This window comes from Mastomys coucha, unplaced genomic scaffold (genome assembly GCF_008632895.1).
Source record: "Mastomys coucha isolate ucsf_1 unplaced genomic scaffold, UCSF_Mcou_1 pScaffold5, whole genome shotgun sequence".
NCBI classification, from domain to species: Eukaryota; Metazoa; Chordata; class Mammalia; order Rodentia; family Muridae; genus Mastomys; species Mastomys coucha.
This window is the reverse complement of record NW_022196911.1, coordinates 42,736,179-42,750,354: the sequence shown is the minus strand read 5'-3', so window position 1 is coordinate 42,750,354 and position 14,176 is coordinate 42,736,179. Positions and strand designations below refer to the sequence as shown.

At 39.6% G+C, this 14,176-nt stretch overlaps 1 protein-coding gene across 4 annotated transcripts in view; it reads left to right on the top strand.

Annotated features, from left to right (window-relative positions):
* The window catches only part of Sgcd (sarcoglycan delta), a 973,571-nt gene that overhangs the window by 301,811 nt on the left and 657,584 nt on the right, over nt 1-14,176 (top strand). The window lies entirely within an intron of this gene.

Sequence of the window (14,176 nt, the reverse complement as noted above, 5' to 3'; positions counted from 1 at the left end):
AAAGCCCATGCAGCTTTTCACCATTCTGCATCTGAAATAAGAATTCGACAACAAAATTTTGACACAGGAAATGTGGTGATCTTTTGTACTGTCCTGTTACATTACCTTTTAAAAGAATTTAAACTATATATTATGGGCATATACTGTCCGTGAGGAGAATGAATGTAACTTATATTCATGTGTGTAGCATGAAATGCTACATATAGCATTCCATACTATGTCAGCAGGCCAGCCTGTTCTCATCTTTGCAGACTCTCTGACCAGGAATTCTGAAATCTCTCCACCCTACTCACTAAGTTCCCATGGCAGGTCATTGCCATGCCAGCCCCACACTTCCAAATTCCCTTGGCCTTTTGGGTTGCACTCCTCACAAACCCATGCTTTGCTTCTCTTTCTTTCTCTCTGAAACCCAGTTGATTCTCCACATGAAGGAAAACACCACACAAACTTAGTTCAGAATTAGCAGGTAACACAATCATCAGGTGAGGCAACTAGCATCCTAATTTGTAAGCGGTTCTAAGTTAAATCCTCTGGTAGCCGATCCCAATGGATCTGCCACCTGAACCAGGGGCTTCAGCTACCTGCATTTTCTCCTTCATGCTCCTGTCTACTAGCCAACTCTTTTCTCCTCTTCCACCATCCCTTGGTCTGACTCGGAAGTCCTGCCTACTTACCTATTGATTGGTTCCTTGAAATCTTTACTCATTAGGGGAAGGTTAACAAGAAGTCACCTGAGTACATGATTCACTCCTTGTCCCAGGCAGCCCCTCCTGGGGAAGCAGAATTAGTATCAAAATACAAACAGCACCAGGGCTGTCCACAACACATGTACATTCACAGCTCTTGCCAGGTGGAAATAATTTCTGTTCTGAGATTGTATCTATCTCTTGTCTGTGGTTCTGGGAGAACATAAGGTTGAGAGGGCAGATGTGACTCACACCTAAATATAGATGAAAGAATAAAAAGAATTATCAGGCTGAGGAGATGGCTGAGTAGGTTAAATGCTTGCCTTGCAAGCATGGGGACCTGAGTTTAACTTTTAGACCCAATACAAAAAAAAGCTGGACATGGTGTCATGCTTTTATAATCCTAGCCCTGAGATATGGAATCTGCAGGAAGCCATTTGGAGATTGCTGGCCAGTCAGCCTAGCCTACTTGGTTAGTCTAGACTAATGGTAGATTAATCCTGCCTCAGAAAAAAAAACCAGGCAGACAGAGATGGGAGTATTCCTCTACCCTCTACATGCATATACATGTGTATGGGTACCTGGTCAAACCAATGAGTGCACATTTGAACATACATGCACATATAACATTGCCTTTGCTTTGTGTTTTGAGGGGGACTCTCAGCAGTTAGGGGAACTACAGTTTGTATAGTTAATATTTAACCACATGGCATACATCAGCCAGCAAAAATTAATGACAAGGCTAGTGCAGGCAAAAGAGCCAGTAGGGTCAAAAATCTAAAAAAAAAGAAAAAAGAAAAAAGAAAGAAAAAAAGCTTCAAGATGAATTTAAAGAGTGAGAAATTCTCAAGTGGATGGGAAAAATTACTGGGACTAACTTCTCAGAAAACAACTGACTTGGAAGATATCTGATGCAGCAGAAAAAGATCCATTCCACTCCACTTGACTGGCTTACTGAGCTCAGCCACTTCCTCTCCACACTGATTCTAATGGGCTTCCAATTGATCTAGCTCTCCCGCCTGCATTAGGACAGTCCTGGCCACGTCTGTCTCACTGAGGGCCTTCTGACAAAATTAAGATCTTGGTGAAGGAAATCAACTGCATGGGAACAAAAATCAGGGACCTTCAGGACCCACGTTAAGCGGCCTTCAGTTGGTAGCTCAGAGAGTGTTTTAAGCACGGATAGACTCTCTAATTTACTGAGTCTTTCCACTGGGCAGTTATGTATGCATCATTAGATAGTGTTCAGAGACACAGGATGACACAATTGTTCCTAAATCTCATGTACTCTGTGGTCAGATGGGCCTCTATTTTAATTCCCATTTCTCCATTTCTCAGCTGCTAATCACAATGCCATACTCATCTTCATAACCAAGTAAGAAGTCTCTGAACTTCTAATGACTGTCGGGAAAAGATCAAGCTAGAGAATGAGGCCTTCATTGGCACACTCTGATAGGCAGTAAACCATCAATATGGTAGATGCTGTTGTTAGCCTTATATGGTGGGGGTGATGCAAAGGGGAAAGAGCCCTGTTGATCATGGAGGAGACCCAAATCTATACAGTGAGTGATGACTTATCACCTAATTTTCTTTAAAAAAACGTCAATGATAATGTTTGTATGTATCATATCATTTTCTTTCTTGGCACTGATAGTTTTAATTCAGTACGACAGTTAAAAAAAAAGTGACATATTCTTTCCACTCTTGTCGTCTTTAATTTTTTCTTTTTTATTAGATATTTTTTTTATTTATATTTCAAATAGTATTCTCTTTCCTGGTTTCCCCTCAGAAAACCCCCTATCCCCTCCCACCTCCCCTGCTCACCCACCCACCCTCTCCTGCTTCCTGGCCCTGGCATTTCCCTACACTGGGGCATAGAACCTTCACAGGACCAAGATCCTCTCCTCCCATTGATGACCAACAAGACCATCTTCTGCTACATATGCAGCTGGAGCCATGAGTCTTACCATGTGTGGTTGGTAAGACTCATTATTGTTCTTCCTCTGGGTCTGCAAACCTCTTTAGCTCCTTGGGTCCTTTCTCTAGCTCCCCCATTAGGGACCCTGTGCTCAGTCCAATGGTTGGTTGTGAGCCTCCAACTTTGTACTTGTCAGGCACTGGCAGAGCCTCTCAGGAGACAGCTATAACAGGCTCCTGTCAGCAAGCACTTGCTGGCATCCACAATAGTGTCTGGGATGGATCCCCAGGTGGGGCAGTCTCTAGATGGTCATTCCTTCAGTCTCTACTCCACACTTTGTCTCTGTAACTCCTTCCATGGTTTATTAGTGACCAGAGGCTTTTTATTTTCTTTTCTTTATTCTTCAAGCAGGGCACAATTGCAGCATTTCCTCAAGCACAAATACCTTGTCTGGTGGATTTAAACCTATTTTCCTCCCAGAAAACTAAAGTTTGCCACTCTTCCGAGCTATAACATGCGTCTAGTCATTTGCCATAGCTGTGAGCCAGGAAAATTTGGGTCTGTTCATTTTATGCCAGACTGGAGAAATCCTTTGCTCTGGCAGGCACCACGTATGATATAATATATGGACAGACTCTCAGATGGCTATTCTTCAATTTGTTCTGTATTGCCTAGCTAGGAAGTAGGGGAGATAAGTCAACTGATTATGTTTTACTCTTGGCTTTAAAATGGAAATCTACTTACTGTCTTGAGGGTTTATTGAGTGTTGCCCCAGCTGCCAGCTGTATTCTTGTCTAGTCCAGTTATCAGAAACTCATGTGTTTATGGGGAATTTTACATACCTTCCACAGAGTTGGAGGTTTCATATCTTTTGTTTTTAACCTTTTCCTGCTTGGGATTGAATTTACAGTGTCATGCATGTTGGGTACATGTTCTATTAGTAAACTGCATCCCACCCTCAGCCCCTTGAAGTTCACTTTCATAAGGCTAACACGTCGCAGGTGCATGTTGATCCATCAGCACACCTGGATGCCTTATTGACATAAAGGTATGTTGTCAGTCAGTAGCTTCTCTTCCAGGAATCTCGTCAACTGACCCTTGCAAGTCTTGCTTTCTTCTCTACAACACTCTAGCCCCTTCCAGACCTTCTGCTAAAATGTTCATCGTAGCATGCACAACTCCATTTTGGCTATATAATGCCCACTTCTAATTTTGGCAAGTGTTCTTGACACATGGGTGGTGCCTATGTTGACCCGTCTACTCAAATTTGTTCTCCAATCTGATTTCAACTTTTTAGCAAAGAAGAATCGGTCTCTTTTGTAGGAAGGCATGGTAAATGTAATCTTTATACCCTCCTGGCAGATGAAAGAACATATTTTACTCCATCTTTCTAGGCTTTCCAGGAAAAATAAAGTGGCTAAGTTTTCATTTTACAGACTACATTTCCTTCCAGATTCTGTCACAGGGCCCTGTTGTTTGTTTGTTTTTTCTCTGAGATGTGCTGCATCTCACTAAGCCTCCAGTCTGGCTGAGTAGCAGAATAGAATTGTGAAAATGCTGCTCATCCTAAAATGCAGGAAGCTCAGTAATTATCAGGATCAAGACCAGCCCTTGTGGTAAGGGGCCAGCCCACAAGCTCATATGCAAATAGTGGGCAGATGGGCAGGACAGGAATTAACTTAGAAGGTGATCAGCAAGATTAGCCATCTAGTAAATCCTGAGGTCAAGAGGGGTAGATACATAAGAGACTTGCCAAAAATAATTTGAAAGAGAGCTGACTAGGTGGCTCAGTCATAAGAGAACTTGATGCACAAGCATAAGGTCTTGAATGTGAATTCCCAGGCTTCATGGAAAAGCTAAGCATGTTCATATACACCTGCAATATCCTTGCTATGGAAAACAAAGACAGGACAATCACTGGGGCTTGCTCACTGCCAGCCTAGCTCCTGGTTCAGTGAGAATCCCCATGTTAAGAGCATAAGGCAAAGGAATAGAACAGGCCATAATCATCCTTCTTTGGCATCTCTGAGAGCACACAGGTGCATATTCCACACAGACATACAGACACACATGGATATGCTCGCAAACACAGGAAGACAGACATGCACACATACACATACATGAGCATATACCACACGCATACATACACATTCATGCCATATACCACACATACTCACACAGGCACATGCACACATGCACAGACATAAAAACACACACACACACACACACACACACACACATATACGAGTGCTCTCATATCCAGGTGCTCCAGGTACTAAAAATAAAGCAAATGAACTAAAGACAATAATGAAATAAATTACGCCATCATGGCCTACCATGAGTTATTTACTCATTTTAAGGGAATGTAGTTTTGTGTTATTTTATTTTCTGCCCCGTTAATTGAGATCATAGGCTTTGTGAAGTCATGTATTAACTTTATCCAGGACCAAGAGTTTCTCTCCCTCAAGATAATGGATTTCCTCCCAGTAGGACACAAACCAGCCTTGTATGTCTAATATGTGTTAATCCAACTTTTCTTTTTTTCCAATATTATGATAAATATTAGGTCACCAATGCTCTATTAGGTGTTACAAAACTGCTCTGACCTATTAGCACTAAATCATGTGGCTTAAAAAAAAGTCAACCTATCTTTTTAACCTCTGTTTTCATAATCGTCAACATATTTGATAGTTCTCACTGCTTCTGTAGCAGTCTAGTCTCTTAGTTTCTTGTTGTTTCCAGAAATTTCCTAGAACTCCTTGACTTAAATTAGCAGTTTTATTCTCTCTGCCTTCATTTTGTTCTTCACTATTGTTGTTGTTATTGTTGTTGTTGTTGTTGTTGTAGTTGTTTCTTCCTCCTCCTCACCGATGCCTGGCCACATTTCTGTTTGGTGTTTGGAGATGAAGCATGATTAATTAGCCCACCTCAACCTCAACCTCAACCCCAAACTTTTGCCTTAGCATCCTAAGTGATAGCATTACAGTCCTATAATACCATACCTGAGTCACTCTGTGACTCTAAGGACATCATGACAAAGGCCATGTCTTCACTGACCATGCCTGAGTCACTCTGTGACTCTAAGGACATCATGACAAGAGCCATGTCTTATCCACTGTTCACCTCTCCACTTACCAGTCGTTAAAGTTGGAGATGCTGCTCTGTTTTTCCTTGACTTCCTGTGTACTTCCGCTTATTGAGGACATTGGCCAGATGGCTCCAGTCATCCTTTGCACAAGTGAGTATAGTCCTTGATCTCTCCTGGGTTTTAATGGGCATTAACAATTGTGGTCTTTGGCTGGGTGGTGGTGGCACACGCCTTTAATCCCAGCACTTGGCAGGCAGAGGCAGGTGGATTTCTGAGTTCGAGGCCAGCCTGGTCTACAGAGTGAGTACCAGGACAGCCAGGGCTACACAGAGAAACCCCGTCTCAAAAAACCAAAAAAAAAAAAAAACCCAAAAAACAAAAACAAAAACAATTGTGGTCTTTGAATTACACTCCCATGTTTCAGACCACAGAGCCCTTTCTATATGACACATTGCTTATGTAATATTCAGTACGTATCAGAAGCCAAATAAATATCAGAATAAAGAAGCACACAGCTTATAAGTGACCCAGAAATCACAAGTGATGCACCTGTTTCTGTCTTTTACAGTGACTTTTAAGAACTGTTAGCTTCTGCATGGCAAACTTTGACTGCTGTCTGCTTAAGTTATGGCTCATTCTAACATCACTGACCATCTATATCCTATCCTCCTATAGGCTGGTATTCTATCTTGTTCTTCTACTTTCTATAAAATTATGGCATCTATAAGTAAAACAGTTTGTTTCTTGAAGTCTAAGAATCAGCTTAGACTGAAGAAGTCCAGTTTCTTTTCTAAAATTAAATAAATGTTGCCAAATGTTCCTCCTTAATGACCTTGCTTTGCTTAAGTTCAAATATTTTACTCTGTGGTCCACTTACAAGCTTGATGAGTCAGTTAATTAGATCCGTGTATATTATTATAGACTCCAAGGGATTTAATTAAAATGTGCTAAAGTGTAAAATCACATGTGAGTCATTGTTTCCTTTACTTTTCCCAAGCTTAGATAAAGTGAATGGAAGGTATGTGCCATAGTTTTGGCTTTGGGAAATTCTATACAAAGCTGTCATTGGATTCTCTGTTTGTGAAACATTGTTGTAATCTTCACATTAAGGTTTTACAGGCAGAAGTTCAATGCACTAGTTATTGTGTGGCTTTTGACAAATTAAATACTGACAAATTATAATTTAGTGTGAAAATACATTCATTAGCTGTTAAGATGTCAAAACATGTTAAGCAGTACTTACATCCCAGTTGTGAGTGTTAAAATCCAATTAATGTATCAATTAACTTCATAAATATGTTGTTAAAGGGTTCATAATCCAATGTGGGATGGAAATAATGTTTCAAGCATTTTAAGTCAGTGAATTGCAGAACATGGTCATTATAGAATCTACACAATTGTAACCTGAGTATGTGATAACTGGTTCATTTATTAAATTATCACTATTACCCAACACTAATTTGACAAGTATTGTACTAAGTACTCTGTATATATCATCTCATTGATCTTTGGCACAAACTTAGAATGGAGGAAAAGTTTTAGTGTCTGTTTTATAGATTAGAAAGCTTTGACGTGGAGAGTGGGCTCAATGGTTAAGAACATGTATTGTTCTTGTCCAGGAATCAGCCATCTATAACCCCTGTCATTTTGTGTCTTCTGCAGGTATGCATGTGTTACGCATATACACATACAAGCAAAATACACACATATGAAATAAATCTTGAAAAGAAAGTTCAAGTTCAATGAAGTTTATGTACATATCCAAGTAGTAAGTGAGTTGCCACAGATGATTATAAGCAAAGACAAGTTTAAATCCAGATCTTTTTGGTGTCAAAGCTCATGTTCTGCAAGGCTCATCATTATTGCTCTTTCCAGAAAATGCTGTTGTTTATGTACACTATTCTGTCTGCTGACATGTCTATAGTTCATACACATAATATCATGAAACTATTTCATGGTTTTTTTCCAAACAGTCATAGTTACACTGAATATGAATAAAGGGTATTAAAAATTCAGATCATTAAAGATATACATCTATATACACTTTTACAATAGTAGCACTTAAAAGTATACAAAGGGGCTGGAGAGATGGCTTTGGAATTCATACACGTTGCTTTGTAGAGGTCCTGAGTTAGGTATTCAGCTCCCAAATCAGATGACTCCCAACTGCCTAGAACTCTCATTCCATGGAATCCAATGCCCTCTTTTGGCATCCATGAGTTACTCTACCTACATGCACATATCTCAACATAGGCACTCACACATACACATAGTTAAAACTAAATCCTTAAAAACATGTAAATTTAATGAGAAAAGATGGTTAAGAAAATAAATGCCTTTGGTCATCTATTCTATACCTTTAACTAATTACTGTACATATTAAATCCCAATTAAGTAATATTTCTCCAATATTGAATTGTATGAACTTGCAATCTCCAACTTTTATCTATAATTCTTTAATCCATATGTTTCTGAATGCAATTATTTTTTCCCTTTTTTGGGTGGGGGAGTCGAGACAGGGTTTCTCTGTATAGCTCTGGCTGTCCTGGAATTCACTCTGTAGACCAGGCTGGCCTTGAACTTAGAAATTCATCTGCCTCTACCTCTCAAATGCTGGGATTAAAAGCGTGTGCCACCACTGCCCAACCAGTTATTTTTTCTTAATTTTTGGAAAGGCAGTGCAATATACACAACTATAGGGTCTTGGACAGCAAAACCACCAAGTTACCATGCCAACACAGCATGTGAATCAGATGAGTCATCAAGTCAAAGCTTCCTCACAGTATCAGGCAAGCTCAGATTACTTAAATGTGCCACCATTTACGTTCATGCTGGGTCAGGTTTGCTACCAAGGAAGCTCTGAAAACTTTTTGTTTGAGATGTTTCTGTTTCAGTGCTATGGGCTGTGGATTTATGTTAATCACTCACCAGAGATCAGGATTCCATGCTTAGGTAGTTTAAGTGACTTATCCTTGGATCATATGGCTCATCAGTGTTGTTGGAGTGAAAGCAAAACTCATTTGTTTTCTGTTAGTCTCTGTTTGCAAGTGTCCTTCAGGTTGCAGAATATGGAATTTATAATTTCTTCCAGTGCCAGTCTTTGACTATGGGACAGGATACAGAGCATTATACCAACTCTAATGGGAGCAAGGTTTTAACACTGGAGGGAATCTTGCTTCTCTGCTTCCTGTCCTATTAGGAACCTGCATTTCTGGTGATGTGCCTGGTTGTGCTTTGGTTGATGAGGCTCAAGTCTTCAGGGAGCACAAAGGATCACAGGCATCCAAAGACTAAGTATTAACTTGGCCTCACATCTCTGCAAAGACCCTTGTCTTTCCTAGTTGAAACTCTCAGTTATTTCAACTGCTCTCTTCCTCATTTCTCTTCCTAAGATGATATCTGGAAGCAGAAGCTGAGGTTTGGGGCCTCTGATGTTGTGTCTGCGTGTGTAAGAAGTGCTGATGTCTCTGGTTTCATGAATCGTTGACTGTTTATTGTTTTCTACAGTTTGAGTGTAAGGAAGAAAGGAGATATCACTGCGCTTTGTAAGTTATGCACTTGTTCAATACTTTCACTTACATGCTTCTCTTCACTTTATATTTGTTCCTACTACAGTCCATCTTTAGACTGTCTTAGTAGACAGTCCATTTTTAGTCAGGTAGGAAATGGAAAGATACAAAAAAGGACCTTTTAACCCTACAAAAACAATATTTATTGCATATTTGTCTTCATATCCTATCACGGCAGAGTAACATTGCTGTTGTGTTTTATTTATCTTTTTGCCTGTGTGCTTGTCTGTATATCTATGTGTACTAGATAATTGTAGCACCCACAGTGGCCGGTAGAGGGCATCAGATGCTCTGGAACCAAAGTTTTTAAGCCACCTGATGTTGGTGCTGGGTAACACAGCCAGCTCCTCCTCCAGAGCAGCAAGTGCTCTTCGCCACAGAGTCATCTCTCCAGCTCCACACATGCCTTTTTAAAAGCTGTACTTAAAAATCAGTCACAATTTTTCTAATGTTTTATTCTAATTGATATTTTAGTGTGTCTAATTTGGAAGAACTAAAATTGTACAGAGAAGTAATTGAGTCATAATCCTGCCATCCATCCAGTGAATTGGAAATGGCATTTCAGTTATTGTTCTAATGGGCCCTTCAGGGCAAATGTGTGTCTATCTCTTCCTGTAGAGATCTAGTTCATTAAGATGATTTCATGTGTGTGTGTACATGCATGTCTGTGTGTGTGTGTGTGTGTGTGTGTGTGTGTGTGTGTATGTGCGTGTGTATATGAGAGAAAGAAAGAGACAGAGAGAGGGAAGAGAGTCAGATACATAGTTTAGTTTACTGAATATTGTGAACATTTTTCATATTATTCCATACACAGTAAAGCTTTATTTTATTAATTTTATGACATCCCTTCTACCTTACCATGTGTTCCCATTACCATGTAACTGAAGATTTTGGTGTTTTCCAAATGATAAATTTTGTTTCTTTTGCTTTTTCTGTTTGATGAAAATTTAGCTCGAAGAATGAAAATATGAGAAAACTCTCAAGTACCTAATGTTATTCTTTTGCCTTCCATTTGATGCTACATCCTCATGGCACAGAGACAGAAATGTAGGCCAAATTAATACAGATTAAATAAACACATAATTTTAAATCAGATTAAAATTTTCTCCAGCTTTACACAAATTTGTAGACAGGTGGATTATATAAGAAACTATCTTTAAAAAATTAGTCAAATCCCCTATAATTATTGGGAAACATCTACATTACATTAATTATATTGTTAACTTTTATTCATGACTTCTATGTATTTTTGTGATTTATTACATTATCAACCTTATAATGGCATTTGTTATATTGTTGAAAGCAGAATAGTGATGCACAATTCCTGACATTCACAGCAACACTTAGATATATGCTAAGTGTGGTGGTAGAAAATTCTATTGTCATTTATAAAGTGGATGTCCTGAGAGTCTTTCATCATTATAGACAGCAACATCCACAGCTAATGTCTGCCAAAATGAAACATAAGATTTATTCCATCTTCCCATACTATGACTTGCAATTAGCATTTATGTAATTGTTATTTAGAGATCCTGTTTTACTCTATATCCTTGGCTGTCCTGGAACTCACTCTGTAGACCAGGCTGGCCTTGAACTCACAGAGATCCCCATGTCTCTGACGCCTGATGTTCTGGGGATAAAGGTGAGTGCCACTATACTTGGCTAAGAAAACTTTTAGGTTACACCTTTTTTTAAAACTTAAACTCTACCCTTTAGTTCCTTTTTAGTTCATTAATTATTTTATATATTCACTTTATATCCAAATTGCAGTCCCCCTCTCTTCCCAGTCCCCCTTTACACAGTCTTTCCCCATTCCCCTCCCCTTCTCCTCTGAGAAAGGGAAGACTCCCTTGGGTATCACCCGACCCTGGCACATCAAGTCACTGTAGGACTAAGAGCATCTCCCACTGAAGCCAAACAATGAAGCTTAGTTATAAAAACAGGATCCACAGGCAGGCAACAGATTCCGGGACATCCCCAACTCCAGTTGTTGGGGACAGGCATGAAGACCAGCTGCTCATCTTCTACATATATGCAGGGGTCTAGGTCCAACCCATGCTTGCTCTTTTTTGAGTGGTTCATTCTCTGGTAGCCACTATAGGTCCAGGTTAATTGATACTATTGGTCTTCTTGTAGAGTCCCTTTTCCATTTGGGTCCGTTATTCCTTCCCCCAACTCTTCCACAAGACTCCCTGAGCTCTGTTTCCATCAGCTGATGGGTGGAGCTCTCAGAGGACAGTTATGCTAGACTCCTGTCTACAAACATAACAGAGTATCATTAACAGTGTTAAAGGTTGGTTTTTGCCCATGGAATGGGTCTCAAGTTGGACCAGTCATTGGTTGGCCATTCCCTCAGTCTCTGCTCGATCTTTGTCCCTGCACATCTTGTAGGCAGGACACAATTTGGGTCAAAGGATTTTTGGTTGGTTCAGTGTTGTTATTCCTCCACTGAGGGTCCTGCCTGGCTACAGGAGGTGGCCACTAAATGAGAGGCTTTAGCTGGGATATATGACAAACTTCCTCTCCTTTTATCAACCACTTACTCCTGCATTGCAACACTCTCTTTCTGTCTTCTATCACAGCACCAATGGCAATCTGTCAGTTAGTAACAAATAAACAAGAGACTTAAATTAACAGAGAATGCTACATATATTTTCAAGTCAAGTCCCATTGACTTTTAGCCATGTCATTGCATTTACCTGTAATTCAAAGGCTTCATTGTCTTGTTTATGAGAAAACAATCTGTCAGGCAGGGAAATGCATATTGACCTCAGAGAGACATTAAATTTATCACTATAAAGCAAATTGCTACACGTTAAACCATCATCTGTCTCCATATTTCTCATTTGATACATTCAATAAAAATTGCTGCTGGCTTCTAGTACGATAAACTGATCTTTAAGACAAAACAGCATTTCACATTGAAAGCAGGATGGAAAGTTAACTTGAGACATTTTTTTCCAAATATGTTTTGAAAAACTTTTCATACAATACATTCTGATCATGAATTCCCTTTCCCCAACTCCTCCCTGATCCTCCCCACCTTCCTCAATCATCTGACTCCACACCCTTTCTTAGTCTCTTTAGGTAAGGGACAAACAAAAACAGACCCAAAGAAAACCAAAGAGAAAAACCCACACAAAACCAATAAACCAGCAAAAAACAACAGCATAGCAATAAAAATACAAAATCAGGAACCATAAAATATAAGCAAAATACTAGTGAAACAAACAAAAAAACAGAAAGAAAATAAATAAATAAATAAACCTAAAAAAAGCAATATGCAGCAAAAAGTCATGAAAATGGATGATGGAACCTACACTAAGTATGTTTTTATTTTGTGATTTTAAAAACCATGTTGTTAGAAATTATAGCTCAGAACTTTTGAGTCTATGCGCTGACACCCAGACCCTCAATGTTGATAGGAACTACAAGTTGATTTGAGCTTTCTCTTCATGTTTCAGTATAAACTTGTGAATTTATCCCCAGAAGTTGAAGAACTCCTTTTCTTTTAAATGAGTTACTTGGGAACTATATTAGTGGTCTAGCTTTCTTTCACTTAATAGGCCAAATAATATTTCTTTGAAAACAGTATCTTCCTAGTATTTGATAATTGAATGGCAGCCAGTCATTTGTGAGTGGGTGGAATGTCCATCTCTCCCTCCATTCATGTGACTGAGTTCTTAGAAAAAAAAAACTGCCTTCTGTCAGAGAGGGCATAAATCTGCATCCATTGAGCAGCTGTGGAATGCAGAGAGAACTGCTGGGCTCACTGTTAACCTCATACGTGCCACATGGCTGCCTGCTCCCTTCACTCCTGGGACACATCTTTCCTCTACCATCCATAGCATGTGTTGGCAATAATTCCACCCTCTCTTCTGATCTCCCTCGACTCTGTAGGCTCTATTAAATGTGGCATATGGCTTTTAATGTCTTGCATGCTGCCCACAGTTCATGTCTCACATTTCTAACTTCAACACCTTCTCGTGCTCTCTGCTGTTGGCAGCTGCAAACCCTTAGACCTTCCTCCAAGGACTGACTGCTTCTGTGCCTCCCCAAACTTTTTCTTCATCTGCCTAGAATTTCACTTTAAGGCTTTCTCCATCTCCGCTTGTCCAAATATGCCATGAAAGTTACTCTACTATGTGTATGTTTTCATGTATGTTGAAAAATAATAAGAGAACACATGTTACACACCACTTTTCCCACCTTTTTTTATTCTTTCCATTTGTAAGATGTCTGAAAAACTTAATATACCTAAGAACATATCCCTCTTTTTTACTTCTGTCTATAAATGCTTGTACTGAGTAGTTGTGAGGAAGGCACAAAATCCATTGTTTCATTTTCTTTAATTAAACATAAAAGTCTAAAGGTGCTTGAGAAGGAGAGGGACAATGGGATCATTCTGATTCTGTCATTCTACTCTGTGTTTTTATTTTTTATTAGCTATTTTTTTTAATTCACATGTTATACCATACATATCTCCTTTCCCAGTTTCCCCTCCAGAAAAAAAAAATTAAAAAACAAAACAAAATCCCTGTTCCCTCTCACTTCCCCCTGCTCGACACCCTACCCTCTCCTGTTTACTGGCCCTGGCATTCCTCTACAGTGGGACATAGAACCTTCACAGGACCAAGGGCCTCTCCTCCCATTGATGACTGACTTGGCCATCGTCCACTATACATAGGCTGCTGGAGCCATTAGTCCCACCATGTGTACAGTTTGGTTGGTGGTTTAGTCCCTGGGAGCTCTGAGGGTACTAATTAGTTCATATTGTTGTTTGTCCTAAGGGGCTGCAAACCTTTCAGCTCTTTTGGTCATATCTCTAACTCCTTCATTGGGGACCTTGTACACGTTTCAATGGATGGCTGTGAGGCTCTACTTCTGTATTAGTCAGGTACTCTCAGAGCCTCTC